Genomic DNA, 15,815 nt, shown 5'->3' on the forward strand with positions numbered 1-15,815 from the left:
GTCTATAAGCATTAGGCCTAGGGCTTCCATATTTGGTATGTATTGACATCTTATAGTCCTCTATCAAGTTTGTTCAAATTATGCCCCTTGGGTCAAATTTGAAACTGCCCCGGGGTCACAAAATTTAAAATATTATTATAAAAGGCTTATTGTCCTCTACCGGTTTCAACAGGGGGGACCAATGGTTTGCACTCTGTGCGTCCGTCTGTCTGTCACACTTTTCTGGATCCTGCGATAACTTTAAAAGTTCTTCATATTTTTTCATGAAACTTGAAACATGGATAGATGGCAATATGGATATTATGCATGTCATTTCACTTTGTTCCTACGTAAAAAATTGTGGTTGTTATGGCAACCAAAAAATTAAAAAAAATCTGAAAATGGTGGAATTTCTGACAATAGTGGAGCCGGTAGGGGACCATATTGCTTGACAATAGCCTTGTTTTGTGAAAACTTTCAAAATCCTCTTGTCTATATCCATTTGGCCTAGGGCTACCAAATTTGGTATGTAGTGACATCTTATAGTCCTCTACCAAGTTTGCTCAAATTATGTACCTGGGGTCAAGTTTGACCCTGCCCCGAGGGTCACAAAATTGAACATATGCTTATATAAGGCCTATTTTGTGCAAACTTTAAAAATCTACTTGTCCATAAATATATGGCATAGTGCTTCCAAATTTGGTGACATGTAATAGTTCTCTTCTTAGTTTTTTTCAAATTATGCCCCTGCCTTGGGGTCAAATTTGAAACTGCCCCAGGGGTCACAAAATTAAACATATGCTTATAAATGGCTTATTTTGGGAAAACTTTAAAAATCATTCTTGTCCATAACCATTGGGCCTAGGGCTACCAAATTGGGTATGACATCTTTTAGTCCTCTACCAAGTTTGTTCAAATTATGCCTCGGGGGGGGGGCTGTCACAAAATTGAATAAACGCTTATCGAGCGTCTATTTTGTGAAATCTTAAAAAATCTATTTGTCAAAAACCATTCGGACTATGGCTACCAAATTTGGTATGCAGTAACATCTTATTGTCCTCTACCAAGTTTGTTCAGCAGAGCTCCAGATAAGGGCCGTACAGCCGTAAATACGCCTTTTTCATGAAGATTTACGCATTTATTTTTATAAACTGAACGTACAATTACGACATTATTATTCATATTACGCATTTAGAAAAAAAAACAGGCCGTACCGATACGTCTGCGTCAGCGAGGCGTGATTTGTTTGTCTCTAACCTAACGGCGCGTTTCGTTAATTTAAATTACCGAAAAGTTGTAGACTGGGTTCATATATTAATGTCTATCTGTCGCGTGATTCCCTGTAACTTGTAAATCCGTCAAAAACAATATGTCTGCGCGCAATGGAATGCCGGCTTAACCGAAAGCGGTTCAAAACAACACTTTGTTGTCAAATAATGACTACATACGGGGTCCTCTAACCATCCTGACATTAAATATGTTAACCCAGGAAAGACATTTTTGTCCCGATATTAAACGATTTAATTGCATCCATGGCTTAAAACGTTAGAAAACACGATGGGAAACGGATGAGACAGTGATATAAGTGTTCATTTACTTAGCTTACTAGGTAGCTTGTGTTTTCTTGTCAAGAAAAATGAAGAAATAGTATAAGTCATGAGTTTTAATGTGTAGTTGTATTTGCATCATAATTCAGAATGGAAAACCTAATACAGTAACTGTTTAATAAGCTACATATATTTATTATAATTGCTGCAAATGTTTCTGTAAAGTCAGTTATACACCCTTCAATATCCATGAACACGGGTAGTACAGTACTATCTGTATTTTTGGATATGGTAGTACAGGTACTAATTGATTTTAAGTGTTACTCCTTTTCTTTCTGTCAGTAGCAGTACCGTTACTAATTTCACAAATCCTTAGCTGGAGCTCTGGTTCAGATTATGCCATTTAGGTCAAATTTGACCCTGACCCGCGGGTCACAAAATTGAACATTATATACACTTCTATCTTGCTTATTTTGTAAAAACTTTTAAAATATTCTTGTCCTTAACTCTAGGATCTCGGGCTACCACATTTTGTATGTAGAGCGATATAGTAGTCCTCTACAAAGTTTGCTCAAATTATGCCCCTGGGGTTAAATTTGACCCAGCCCAGGGGAGTCACAAAAGTGTACATCTGCTTAAATAGGGCCTATATTTAAGTATTTTCACATGCCGAGAATATTTGTTTCAGCCTTTTTTCAGCAGTGGAGCGGTACAGGGCCATCATGGCCCTCTTGTTTAGCCCCTGGTATGGTGGCACATAGCAGTTGAACTGTCAGTCCGTCTGTCAGTCTGTGATTCTTTCGGAAAACTTTAACATTGGATATAACTTTTGCAATATTCAAGACAGCAATTTGATATTTGGCATGCATGTGTATCTCATGGAGCTGCACATTTTCAATGGTGAAAGGTCAAGGTCATTTTTCAAGGTCAAATTTTGCAATATTGAAGATTGTAACTTGATATTTGGCATGCATGCATATCTCATGTAGCTGCACATTTTGAGTGGTGAAAGGTCAAGGTCATCCTTCAAGGTCAAAAGTCAAATTTTGCAATATTCAAGATAGCAACTACATATTTGGCATATATGCGTATCTCATGGAGCTGCAAATTTTGAGTGGTGAAAGGTCAAGGTCATCCTTCAAGGTTGAAAGTCAAATATATGGCTTCAAAGCAGCACACAGGGGGCATTGTGTTTCACAAACACAGTTCTTGTTTTTTTTAGCTCACCTGAGCACAACGTGAGCATGCAAATGTTAAAGTATGAGTACCACCCCAAATATTTTCAATATCCCTTGACATATTGCTTTCATATTATGCATACTTCTTTACCAACATGACCCCAACCTATAAACAGGAGCAGACAACTCTATCAAGCATTGTGTAATAATTATGGCCCTTTCTCCACTTAGAATATGCATATTATTGATAAATCTATGTTAAAGTTGGCGCACCACCCCAAATATTTTCAATGTTCCTTGGCATATTGCTTTTATATTTTGAATACTTATATACCAACATGAACCCAACCTTTAAACAAGAGCAGACAACTGTATCAATCATTTTGTAAGAATTATGGCCCTTTTTCACTTAGATTTATCAATTGCATATTATTGATAAATCAATGTTAAAGTTTGTATACCACCTCAAATATTTTCAATGTCACTTGACATATTGCTTTCATATTTTGCAAACTTCTTTACCAACATGACCCCAATCTATAAACAAGAGCACACAACTGTATCAAGCATTTTGTAAGAATTATGGCCCTTTTTTGTTTTAGTAACTGAATATTTTGTTATATTTTGTGTTAAGATCCACTTGCCTTCTTAAGTATCAAAGCTATTGCTTTCAAACTTCAAATATTTTCTAACTATCATGAGGGTACTGTACCTGCCAAGTTCAATTTGACCTTGACCTTTGAATGACCTTGACTTTGCATGTCAAAAGTAAATTTTAGTTAAATTGCCATAACATCTTTATTTATGATCAGATTTTATTAATACTTTGACAAAACAACTCTTACCTGAATACTGCAATGGATTCCACCCAAACAATACCCCAATCCAGAATCCCTGCCCCCCCCTCCCGCCCCCCACAATTTTTATTTCCTTTTTTATTTTTGAAAGATGTTCTAATAAATGACCACACCCCACATTATTTTTGAAGATCCTCTTATGAGTAACCCCACATTAAACCCCCCTCTCGACCCCCCCCCGACTTTTATCTTTCTCTTGATTACATGATTATAAGTTCCTGTGAGATTTGTCAGACCAACTCTCTGTATGCAATAATGATTAGGATGAAGGTGGAAGTGGCGGTAACTTGCCTTTTTCATGAATACATTGCTAATTACATCCCATGAGATTTGTCAGACCAACTCTATGTATGCAATAATGATGATGATAAAGGTGGTGTAGGTGGTTACTTGTCTTTCTCTTGATTACATGATTAAAAAGTGCCTGTGAGATTTGTCAGAACAACTCTATGTGTCCAATAACTATGTCGATGAAGGTGGCAGTGGTAATGACTTGATATGTCTGTGAGATATGAGTCTTCGTCTAACATAATTTAATTTTTATGTAAAATGGTGGTTCTTCATAAATTCTACATTTTATTTGCAAATGATGACCTCTACAAAGTTGTTCCAGGAGTACCATATTGCCTGACAATCTTTTGTTTTATTGTTAACTTAAACTGTACTTGATTCTAGCATGCCACTATACTTCTTTGAAGTAATTTGAGCAAATTTCTCACTGTTTAGTAATGTATACATTGTTTAAGGTACATAATAATTTCACATTTTGTAGGTGGACTTCAATATGTATGATCTACTTATGCTGCCACAATGTAAAGAAAACAATCACTGGGTTTTGCTGGTTGCAAGTGTTAAGTCCATGACTGTAACCGTTTACGACTCGTTGGGTGGTAACAACAAGGCCTTGTTCGATTTGTTCTGGTAAGGTTCAAAGCTGTAATTATGCCCCCCTTTGAAGAAGATGGGGTATATTGCTTTGCACATGTCGGTCGGTCGGTCCGTCGGTCGATCCGTCCACCTGGTGGTTTCCGGATGATAACTCAAGAACGCTTGGGCCTAGGATCATGAAACTAAACAGGAACATTGATCATGATTGGCAGATGACCCCTATAGATTTTGAGGTCACTAGGTCAAAGGTCAAGGTCACGGTGATTCGAAATGGTAAAATGGTCTTTGGATGATAACTCAAGAACGCATACGCGGCCAACATGGCGAACTCTGAACAATATTACTGAAGCAACTGGTCTGTAAGTCTAAATCTATAATTATCAGTCCAATGAAACATTATCATTTGAGTAAAATAAAGTGGATCAGTAAAAATATTATTAGAATATGAGATATTTTTGTTTATTTTGTATATTAAATATTGTTTTTATGTTTAATGTTGTTGATTTATATAAATATAGGCAGGACAGGGGAGGTAATACACTATTATATCTTTCTTACATACAGGGGAAACAAATGCAATAAGTTTAAATTTCATGTTTAATAAATAGAGGATATTTGTTCATGTCAGTGTGAGATAATTGGTTTTTTTTTCATTGTCCCTTGACATATTGCTTTTATAATTTGCATACTTGTTTACCAACAATCATTCCAAACCTATATTTCCCCGCCCTCCCCAACCTCACCCCTATAATTTTTTTTAAAACATCATCTAATAAATTCCACACCCCACATTAAACTCCCCTCTCACCACCCTACCCACCACCCCCCACCACAATTTTTTTTTGTAAACATCTTAATACATTTACCACACCCACAGTATACCCCCTCTCCACTCCCCCTACCCTCCTACCCCCCATCCCCCCTAATTTTTTTTAAACATCTAATTAATTACCACACCCCCACATTATACCCCTCCCTTCTCCTCACTCCCCCATACCCCCCACCCCCTTAAAACACAAAAAAACTTTTTTTTTTTTTTAAACATTAATAAATTTACCACATACCACATTTATAAGCCACACAAACCACCCCCCCACCCATCCCCCCCATTTTGATTTAAACATCTAATAAAATTACCACCCCCCATTATACCCCACTCTCACACCCCCTCCTACTCCCCCATCCCCCCAATTTATTTGTTTAACTTCTTATAAATTACCACACCCCACATTATACCCTCCTCTCACTCCCCCCTACCCCCACCCACAAAAATTTGTTTTTTTAAACATCTAATAAATTACCACACCCCACATTATACCCCCCTCTTACCTTCCCTACCCCCCCCCCTTCCCCCCCCCCCCACCTCCCACCCCCCCATTTTTTTTTCCTTTTTTTATTTTTGAAAGATCATCTAATAAATTATTGAATATGAACAATTTCCCCATGATGGCTTACGTTATACTGTAAAGCACTGGAATAGTCCTCTGACAGCTCTTGTTAGGTCACAAGGTCAAAGGTCAAGGTCACAGTGTCTCGAAATAGTAAAATGGTTTCCGGATGATAACTCAAGAATGCTAACGCTTAGGATCATGAAACTTCATAGGTACATTGATCATGACTGGCAGATGACCCCTATTGATTTTCAGGTCACTAGGTCAAAGGTCAAGGTCACAGTGACTCGAAATAGTACAATGGTTTCCGGATATCTTACATAAGGTCAAAGGTCAAGGTCACAGAGTTTTGTTTATCTTTTTGGGAAATAATTAATAAGCTAGTTATTTATCTGTTTTGAATACACAGTTGATGTACAGAGGACACTTTGGCAAGCAAGAGACTCAAGCATTTTAGTAGGCAAGAGCAATAGAGCTTGAGCCAGGCTCTGGACATTCACTGACCTCCCTGCAGTCAAGGCGGAAGTTACTGTTGTTGGAACAGTTATATAGTGACCAGCAGGAATGTTACTCAAGCCAAACACTTGACACTATACTAGCCCCCTCCTGTTTAGGTGGAAGCGATAGTAGTTGGGATAGTTATTTAGTGAGCAGCAGAAAACTTGAGTCAGACACTGGACATGTACTGGCATCCAAACTGTTTAGGTGGAAGTGATTGTGGTTGGAATAGTTGTCTAGTAAGCTACAAAAATATTATTCTAGCTAGACACTGGACCCTCGTGTTGAGGTGAAAGTGATTGTAGATGAAACAGTCGTAAAGTGAGCAGTACAGTGACTGTAACTCAAGCCAAACACTTGACCCTGTCCTGACCAACCTACTGTTTAAGTGGAAGCGACTATGCCTGGAAAAGTTGTCAAGTTGGAAAAGTTGTCAAGTCAAGAATTACAATTGCAAAGTCGGGTCAGGTAAGATTACATATATATCAATAACCGTCACAGACACAGTAGCATGCAGCCCAATCACATACATGTAATGCACGCTCAACTGAAAGTAAAGTTCTTAGATATATGCAGACCTGTTTTCTTCTACATATTCGCCGTAGTTACTACGGAGTATTAGGCTAAACTACGCACTACGGATGTGTACTGAAAAACTACGGATCCATCTATCAAAATGGTCAAATTTCAGTTTTTAAATCGTACTTTCGCTAATTTTCGGTCTTTGCGATTAATTAATCAATCATAATCATTTTGGCGCTTGCGTAGTAAGAAATCTTAAAATTCAAGCCACCCGGGGAACGAGTGCTGCTCGAGCTTTTCGAGTCGTCACCGAACAACAACTGACTTGCGTATTGGTTCGCAAATTTAGCCGAATATATATGATTTAACGTTGCTATCCAGTATACACATCTCTCTCTCTATTGCGGAGAATACAGACGATAGTCGATGTATCGGGATTTAGCACGCCTGTTTTTACACACGTCCTAGATGGCGGCAAGCAGACGAGAAATTGCGATTAACGGCGAAAGTAATAAATACCATTCAAATTAACAACGGATATCATATGGTCATTAGGGAATAATGTAATGTGTGTGTCAATTCACGCAAAATACTACGTTTGAGATAAAAATAAAAATAAAATATTTATCAGAAATATGCACCGTGAATGTGCGTCACGGAAACAAGTGTTGGAAAATTGTAGTTCAGTCTACTCACAAAGTTAAAGCATTTATTATAATGAGCTTCGTTCGCAAAAGGAAAGAGACAAACATAATTTGATTTATATGTTAGTGGATCTGTGTATACTCAGATTCATATGCATATTCTGCTTTTTATGTTTGTTACGCTTTACAGTTTAATGAAATAACATTGAACTGAGATTGTCAAGTGCAAGATATTGAAAGGTAAACAAATAAAATATATTATTTTAACTCCATTTAATACATTATTAACACAACAAGAACACTAAAGGGTGTTTGTCAATATTTGTTTATGTTTTCCCCTTATGATATTTAATTTTAAAAACTATTGAATTAAATTTATAGCTACTCTTAAAGAGCTTATGATCAAATGGTGAATTTAAGAATCTATAGATTATTGTAAGTTTAATATGCCTGTGGATGGATATTAGTTAAATATTGTCTTCATTGTAAGAAGACATTAAAGCAGCACTTTATAATATACAAATGCTGTCAAACATGCAGTTAAAAACAATTTTTATTGTGTTACTTATCATATTTATAATGCTTAGTGTTTCCCAATTTCATGGTTTATCGCGCTATTTTTTTCCAATTTCATGGTTTATCGCGCCATTTTCCCACACCAAATAGCAAAGGCTGTAACAAATAAAAGCAAATAAAATCACTTAACAGATTATTAGCAAGTAAATTCATCTAATGCTTTATGTACCGTTAAACTGATATGTGACCCAGTCATGGTGTTTTAATGCTCAAAATGATTGAAAAGGTTAAAACTACTGACAACAGCCCAAAACTACTGAGAGATGCCCTCCATACTACTGAAAAGCAATCGGAAGGGTAAACAGGTCTGTATATGCTTTTGTGATCTGTCATTGTCTGCTGTCAAATATGTGCTGCCTGTCATTTCAAGTACCAATTTTTTGTAAAAGTTTGGTACAATTTTTAATTGTGAGTGGTCTCCCTTGGATTTGTGTTGCTAATATATATCACTACCATTTCCAATGGTAAAATGTTGTAACAAATAATTGAATAATTTGAATATGCCATGATGGTTAATCGATATCCCGGTTAAACTAAATTATTAGTGTTTACAGTGATGTATGCATTTGATTTTGCGTTCGTTAGCTGTTCTCATTGACATCAGAGTTTTTCAAATTGCAGCGTTTATCTTACTCTGATATATTGCTAAAGTGCTAGAAGGTAAACTAAATTGCAGTGCATAGAACTAATTTGTGTAAGTTAACACATGTCATTTACCCACAATGTATTTGCTTACATTTCTATTTGGTTGATCTTTTTTAACAACAACAAAATACATCTGGAGCAGTTAGGCAAAACTTCCGTGTCATGAATACAAATATTAACAATCAATAAGAAACATCCTTAAGATTATTGCAATTTAAACAACGTGTTATGTTGCAGATAACATGTATGTTGCCTTCCTAAGTTTTGCTTGTCAGCATGATAGTGGCAGTCCAACTAGTGTTTTCTGGTCAAATTAGCAATCTTTGTATGAATCCGGAGCAATATATATATTTAAAGGACAATTTGTAAGTGACTATCTGATATAACTGTAAAGTTCAGGGCCCTCAATCCATTTTAGGGGAAGCGGGTCGTTACCCATAGCAGGGGGAATTTTCACGGCGTTTCCCTTTTTGGGGGATTTTTTAGTTACTCTCTAATTATTACATTTGTAAATGTTTGCACTATATTCATTTATTTTTTCATAAATTAGTATGTTTGGCAAGATTAAATTAAAATAGAAATGATATATATTATAATCATGAGACACATCTATCTATAATTTTTTTTATTTTTTTTTAGCCTGTTAGGAGGAATTTTTCCCCAAAAAAGGGGAGAAAAGTATACTTTTCAGGGGGGGATGCAACCAAATTTCGGCCGTGGATTTGACAGATTGAGGGCCCTGTAAAGTGAACTGACCCATCGTCCATCTTGTAGAGCAAAACCATAATTTATATTTAATGACATTTTATATATTAATACAGTTTAGAAAATGTCAGTATGTGTGTCACACAAATAATAGAACATACATTATGCCACAGTGGATGATTGGTGTTTGAGACGCAGTTCGTAGTTCGGAAGACGCGCAAAAGCAACTCACAAAGTGTTGATTATTTTAGTGTTTATTTTCATAAAGTACTCAATTAACAGCAATAATAACAATTATCTTTAGATAACACAGTTCTGACACACAGTGTTAATTGTTTAGTTAAATTCATGTTTGTTTAGAAGAAATGTTTTCTTGTTACGTTTAATGCAATTTATATATGTATTACAGAATAACACAAAGTCAAGTAAACAAGGACTTGACACATTTTTATCCCCCGCCAAAGTCGGAGGGATATAGTGTTGGTGTTGTCCGTCAGTCTGTCAGTCTGTCATCTGTTAGTCTGTCCATCACAAACTTTTCAGGTCTATATCTCAGAAATTATAATTATAAGATTGCATCATGAAACTTTATGAATTTATAGATATCAATGAAGAGAAGTGCCGTGCAGAAGAACCATAACCCTTCACTTTCTTAAATAAGGGTTATTGCTCTTTGTTGTTTTTGTATGATGTAACTTTTCAGGGCTATATCGCTGATACGACACAAGATTTCAACATGAAACTTCATGGATGTATAGATAATAAATGAGGAGAAGTGCCATTCACAAGAACCATAACCCTTAACTTTCTTAAATGAGAGTTATTGTCATTTGTTGTTTTTGTATGATGTAACTTTTCAGGGCTATATCTCAGATATGATACATGATTTCAACATGAACCTTCATGGGCGTATAGATATTAATAAGGAGAAGCTCCATGCACAAGAACCATACCCCTACACTTTCTTAAATAAGAGATATTGCCCTTTGTTTTTTGTGTATGATGTAACTACAAAAAAGTAAAAAAGGCACAACCCTACAAATAAGCTTTCTTTTAGTTATTCACCCATAAATAAACAAAATTTATTTGGTGGGAGATATCAATTAAACACATTTTCTTGATGTTTTAATTATAAAAGTGAGGACTTCTTTTTAATAAGATTTTTCTCAAAAACATTCTTATCAATCAAAATGAGGACTTTACACAGAACTTATTTTATTATAAAAGTGAGGACTTGACACACAGATTGAGTTATCATAAGAGTGAGTACTTAATGCACACTTCTTTTTATCAAAATGATGACTTGGTCTTCAATTAGGTTTTTTGAAAATAAGAACTTTCTCAAAAAAATTCTTATCAATCAAAATGAGGACTTTACACAAAACTTATTTTATTATAAAAGTGAGGACTCTACATACAATTGATTTATCATAAAAGTGAGGACTTGATACATATTTTATTTTATCAAAATGATGACTTGCCCTTCAATTAGGTTTTTTGAAAATAAGAATTAACCTCCAAAAACTCTTTATTTCATCAAAATGAGGACTTAACATACAATTCTTGACAAGCATGTCTTATGAATCATTTCCTGAATACAATAATTAGATGGACACTGGACAGTTATGTAGATTGATGTTGTGATTAAACATGGCTTTCGATGTTGTGATGCAGGAGATGATGCCAATGATTCACCATTAGAAGACATGACGGTAACAGTGGTTCAGAACTTGGCTCAACCAGAGTTCCACCAACATTCCGACATGCACACATCCAGCAAAACATACCAAGGTACTTGGGAGAGAAAATATTTGGTGCTCATATTCAACTATTCTTGTAAAACTTCAACGTGGACAAGTTTATGGATGTTGTGACAAAGGATTGCTCTCTTTCTTGTGAAACAGCTGGTAAGGCTGTTGATGCCCCAGATGCTCTAGAAGACATTAATTTTTAGCTTGACTATTGTATATGAAATATATATAGTGGAGCTATCCTACTCACCCCGGTATCGGCTTCCCGTAAGCGTTAGCTTGCAAATGTTAAAGTTTGCGTACTACCCCAAATATTTATTATGTCCCTTGACATATTTGTAAAATATTTTGCATACTTCTTTACCAACATGATCCCGACTTACAAACAAGAGCAGACAACTGTATCAAGCATTTTGTAAGAATAATGGCCTTTTTTTCCACTTAGAATATGCATATTATTAATAACTGTATGTTAAGGTTTGCGTACCACCACAAATATTTCCTATGTCCCTTGACATATTGCTTTAATATTGTGCATACTTCTTAACCAACATGACTCAAAATTGACCCTGCCTTAAGGGGTCAAAACATAGAAAAAAAAATAAAATCTTTACGTCCATAACCATTGGGCCTAGGGCTACCAAATTTGGTATGTAGTGACATCTAATAGTCCTCTACCAAGTTTGTTTAAATTATGCCCCTGGGGTCAAATTTGAACCTGCTATGGGGGTGTCAAAAAATCGAAAATTTGCTTATATAAGGCCTATTTTGTGCAAACTTTAAAAATCTTCTTGTCCTAAACCGTATGGCATAGGGCTACCAAATTTGGTATGTAATGACATCTTATCGTGCTCTACCAAGTTTGTTCAAATTAAGCCCCTGGGATCAAATTTGACCGTTCACCAGGATTCACAAAATTGAACATATGCTTATATTCAAACACTATGCGGACTGGATTTCATAGTTAAATTAAGCGTCTGACCAAATTATTTGCTACGACAAATATGCATTTTCAATCTGACTTAATTCGTCACTCATTGCGCATGTATTTGTAAAGCGTCTGTACTTTTAGTTTCTATTACGATGCGAAATAAAAATGGCTAAGAGTGGTTGAAAGACGTCCGAGATTGTTGCGTCAAAATATTTGCCGATCACAAACTTTTTCGAATCAAAAAAGCAAGAGCCAATAAGTGCCGACTCATTCGTGTTATCGGTTTTGTTACAAAATGTGTATACAGCAGTTGAGTTGACATTCAAAAAACATGAAGGAAAGTCTGTGACTGAACAAACCTGTCAAAAGTATAAAAAGGCATGTTCTTGGTTAAAAATTGTCGACATTTTTTAAGTTTATATCATGGACAGTTTCAAGGATTTAAGATATTACGAAACATAAGTTTATTAAAATTTATGATGATAGTTTACAGTTTTATTGTATCAATTCAAGTGTACAGCGTCAACAGAAGTAAATCAGCAATTATTTTAAGGTACTCTATTTGAAGAATGGAATCACCCTATTTTTAAAATTATCAATGGGTGAAAACCCTATTTCTCAAATAATTATCTGGGGCACTGAGTTCTGGAGGACTTTTCTCAATTTCAATGTAAATTATTTTTCATCAAGGCCAATTAGCTTGTTCGAAGCTAACAACAGGAAAATGTGAGCTGTGTCTGCATTAAAAGTTGTTTAACTTTTTCATAATTGAAATGTTTACAATTTACCATTTATTGAACTTGGCTATGCATAATGAAGTTCTGGGATGTTATTTTCAGCTCTGAACTGCGAAAAAATTGCATAATAATTACACTGGTTGCACTAAACTTAGTTACCTTTCATCTTTCCTTCCATTTAAATGTCCCTAAAGCAGACTTCCCCAAACTTTGCAGAAAGAGTTTAGGCATTGTATTACACACTCATTTTAACCATGGCATGCTATTGTACAACATGTCTTGTAGGAAATAATTTCGATAAAAAATATTTGCAGGAAATAATTTTTTTATTGCTGGATTCCACTTATAAGCATACCTAATAATAGCATTTTTCTGTTATTAGCATATTGAATGTCAAAGCACAGATTAATTCTTTTAAATTTCAATGTATTTTTCTTCTATTAATAGCATAATTTTTAACCCCAATATTCAGAATTCACTTTAAGTCTTTATAGCATAGACAATTATCAGAATGCCAAAAAATATGCTTTAAATATGCTCAATTGCATATGCAAATACCTTAGTATACAATACCATTTGAAAAATAGTTATCTTAAACATCAATCATATACAATGTTGCATTTAAATTTCCCTTTGACTATTAATTGTTAACAGATTTGACTTATTGTATGCCCCCAGTTGCTATATTTATACAAAAATGTGTGTTCCCGTTAATCGTATATTCCTGTTATTCGCATATTTTTTTCTGACATGGTATGCTAAGAACAGAAATCAACTGTAGCAACATATTAATCAGGAGTTATGGTTTGAATCTGTGAACTATAATTTTTAATGGTGAAAGAAAATCTCCATGGCGCGTTTTCAAATTTGTTTAATCAAGCTCGGTAAAAGAACACACAGAATAGCAAATTTATTACAGCGCCAACTTCTGGGTAAAAATGATTTTTTTATATCCCTTAAAGACAAATGCCGCATCATATCGGTGATTTAAAATAAAATGAAGCCTAAATAAAACATGCATTTATTTTCTTACCATTAAGCATGTTTGAGTTCTTTTTCTATCTTGCAGAAGTGTTTCCATGTGATTAACTTAAATGTGAAAATTCTTCTCAATAACTTGCTTTATTAACAAAATATATTGAAAAATATCCTTAAAATTGCCCCAAGTGTACTGGTTTTGCGTGAAATTTATGTAAAAGGCAATTTTCAATTATATACTTCAATAAAACTTTCAGAAATATTAGGTATTACCATCATTTAATGAATATAAAAATGCATATACTTTAAGAAAAATAAAACAATGCTCCTTACTAAGGTTGATATATCTTGTAGCAAGTGTTCAAAGCAATGATGTTCTTGTCAATTTTGTGCCACAATGTTCACCTCTCTTCACATATTAAGAGGTGGCATCATAAAGTTCTTCAATATTTATAGGCAAATAGTGTCCTTTTAACCTGTCACATGTTTTTTCTACACATTTGTTCAGGTATTTATACAATTATTTGTTCATGTAACAGCGGAATACTAAATGTGGTCAGAATTTGTCCCTGTCCCAAGTGTACATTTTGCAAGAAAGTTTTTTGAAATTTTTCATAAGATAGAATTTTCAAGGTTTTACATCATTTTCTTCAAGCCAGTAATGCTTATCACAAGATGTACTGAAAATTTGATGCCAAAACCGTGTGAACTTTATTTGCAAGACAAATATCGTATTGTCCCAAGAGTACGAAATTTTTATCATGTTTGATGGACAGGTGATAGCTTTGAAAGGGACCTTTTCACAGTTGTTGGCATGTTTTGAAATAAGTCATTAAATGCTTTATATGGATACGTGTAAACATTGGATCTTAAAAGCTCCAGTAAAAAATAAAGAATAAAATTTGAAAAAAGGAAAAAAAAGTAGCCGCAGCTGGACTCGAACCAGTTACCCCCGGAGTCCTGGAGTAACCTGGAGTAAAAACGCATTAGCCCGCTCGTCTATTCTGCCAATCATACTTGGTTGAAGTATTTTATGAATTATATGAGCAATCTTCGTCTTTTTACAAAATTTAACAACAACAACAGAACTCTCCAAATTATTCAATCGTTTTGCGTTGCAACACTTTATAATTTTTAGGTTTTCAAATCGTAAAAAGATGCATATATTGGCTATATTAGACCATGGTAAATGTTCAGTAATACTGTTTCCTCACAAATATCATAACTAAAACGAAAAAGTGCGAATCTAAAACAACTTTTTTTCAAGTTTGTCAATTTACCAAACCGTGAAAAGATCCCTTTAAAAAATAAACAAAGGCACTTATTTTCTGGAAAGAAGTACACAGAAGGCCAGCGCGGCTTATGTCATGGTCCTGTGTCTGTCGTGCGTGCGTCCGTCCGTGCATTAACTTTTCCTTTAAACATATTCTTCTCCTAAACTACTGGTCCAATTCTGATGATATTTCTCAGAAATGTTTCTGGATGAACCTCTTTCAAAATTGTTCAAATTATTCCCCTGGGGTCAAATTTGACCCTGCTCGGGGGTCACAAAATTTAAAATATTATTATAAAAGGCTTATTGTCCTCTACCGGTTTCAACAGAGGGGACCAATGGTTTGCACTCTGTGCGTCCGTCTGTCTGTCACACTTTTCTGGATCCTGCGATAACTTTAAAAGTTCTTCATATTTTTTCATGAAACTTAAAACATGGATAGATGGCAATATGGATATTATGCATGTCATTTCACTTTGTTCCTACGTAAAAAATTGTGGTTGTTATGGCAACCAAAAAATTAAAAAAATCTGAAAATGGTGGAATTTCTGACAATAGTGGAGCCGGTAGGGGACCATTTTGCTTGACAATAGCCTTGTTTTGTGAAAACTTTCAAAATCCTCTTGTCTATATCCATTTGGCCTAGGGCTACCAAATTTGGTATGTAGTGACATCTGATAGTCCTCTACCAAGTTTGCTCAAATTATGTACCTGG

The sequence above is a fragment of the Dreissena polymorpha genome, chromosome 5 (genome assembly GCF_020536995.1).
Source record: "Dreissena polymorpha isolate Duluth1 chromosome 5, UMN_Dpol_1.0, whole genome shotgun sequence".
Classification (NCBI taxonomy): Eukaryota; Metazoa; Mollusca; class Bivalvia; order Myida; family Dreissenidae; genus Dreissena; species Dreissena polymorpha.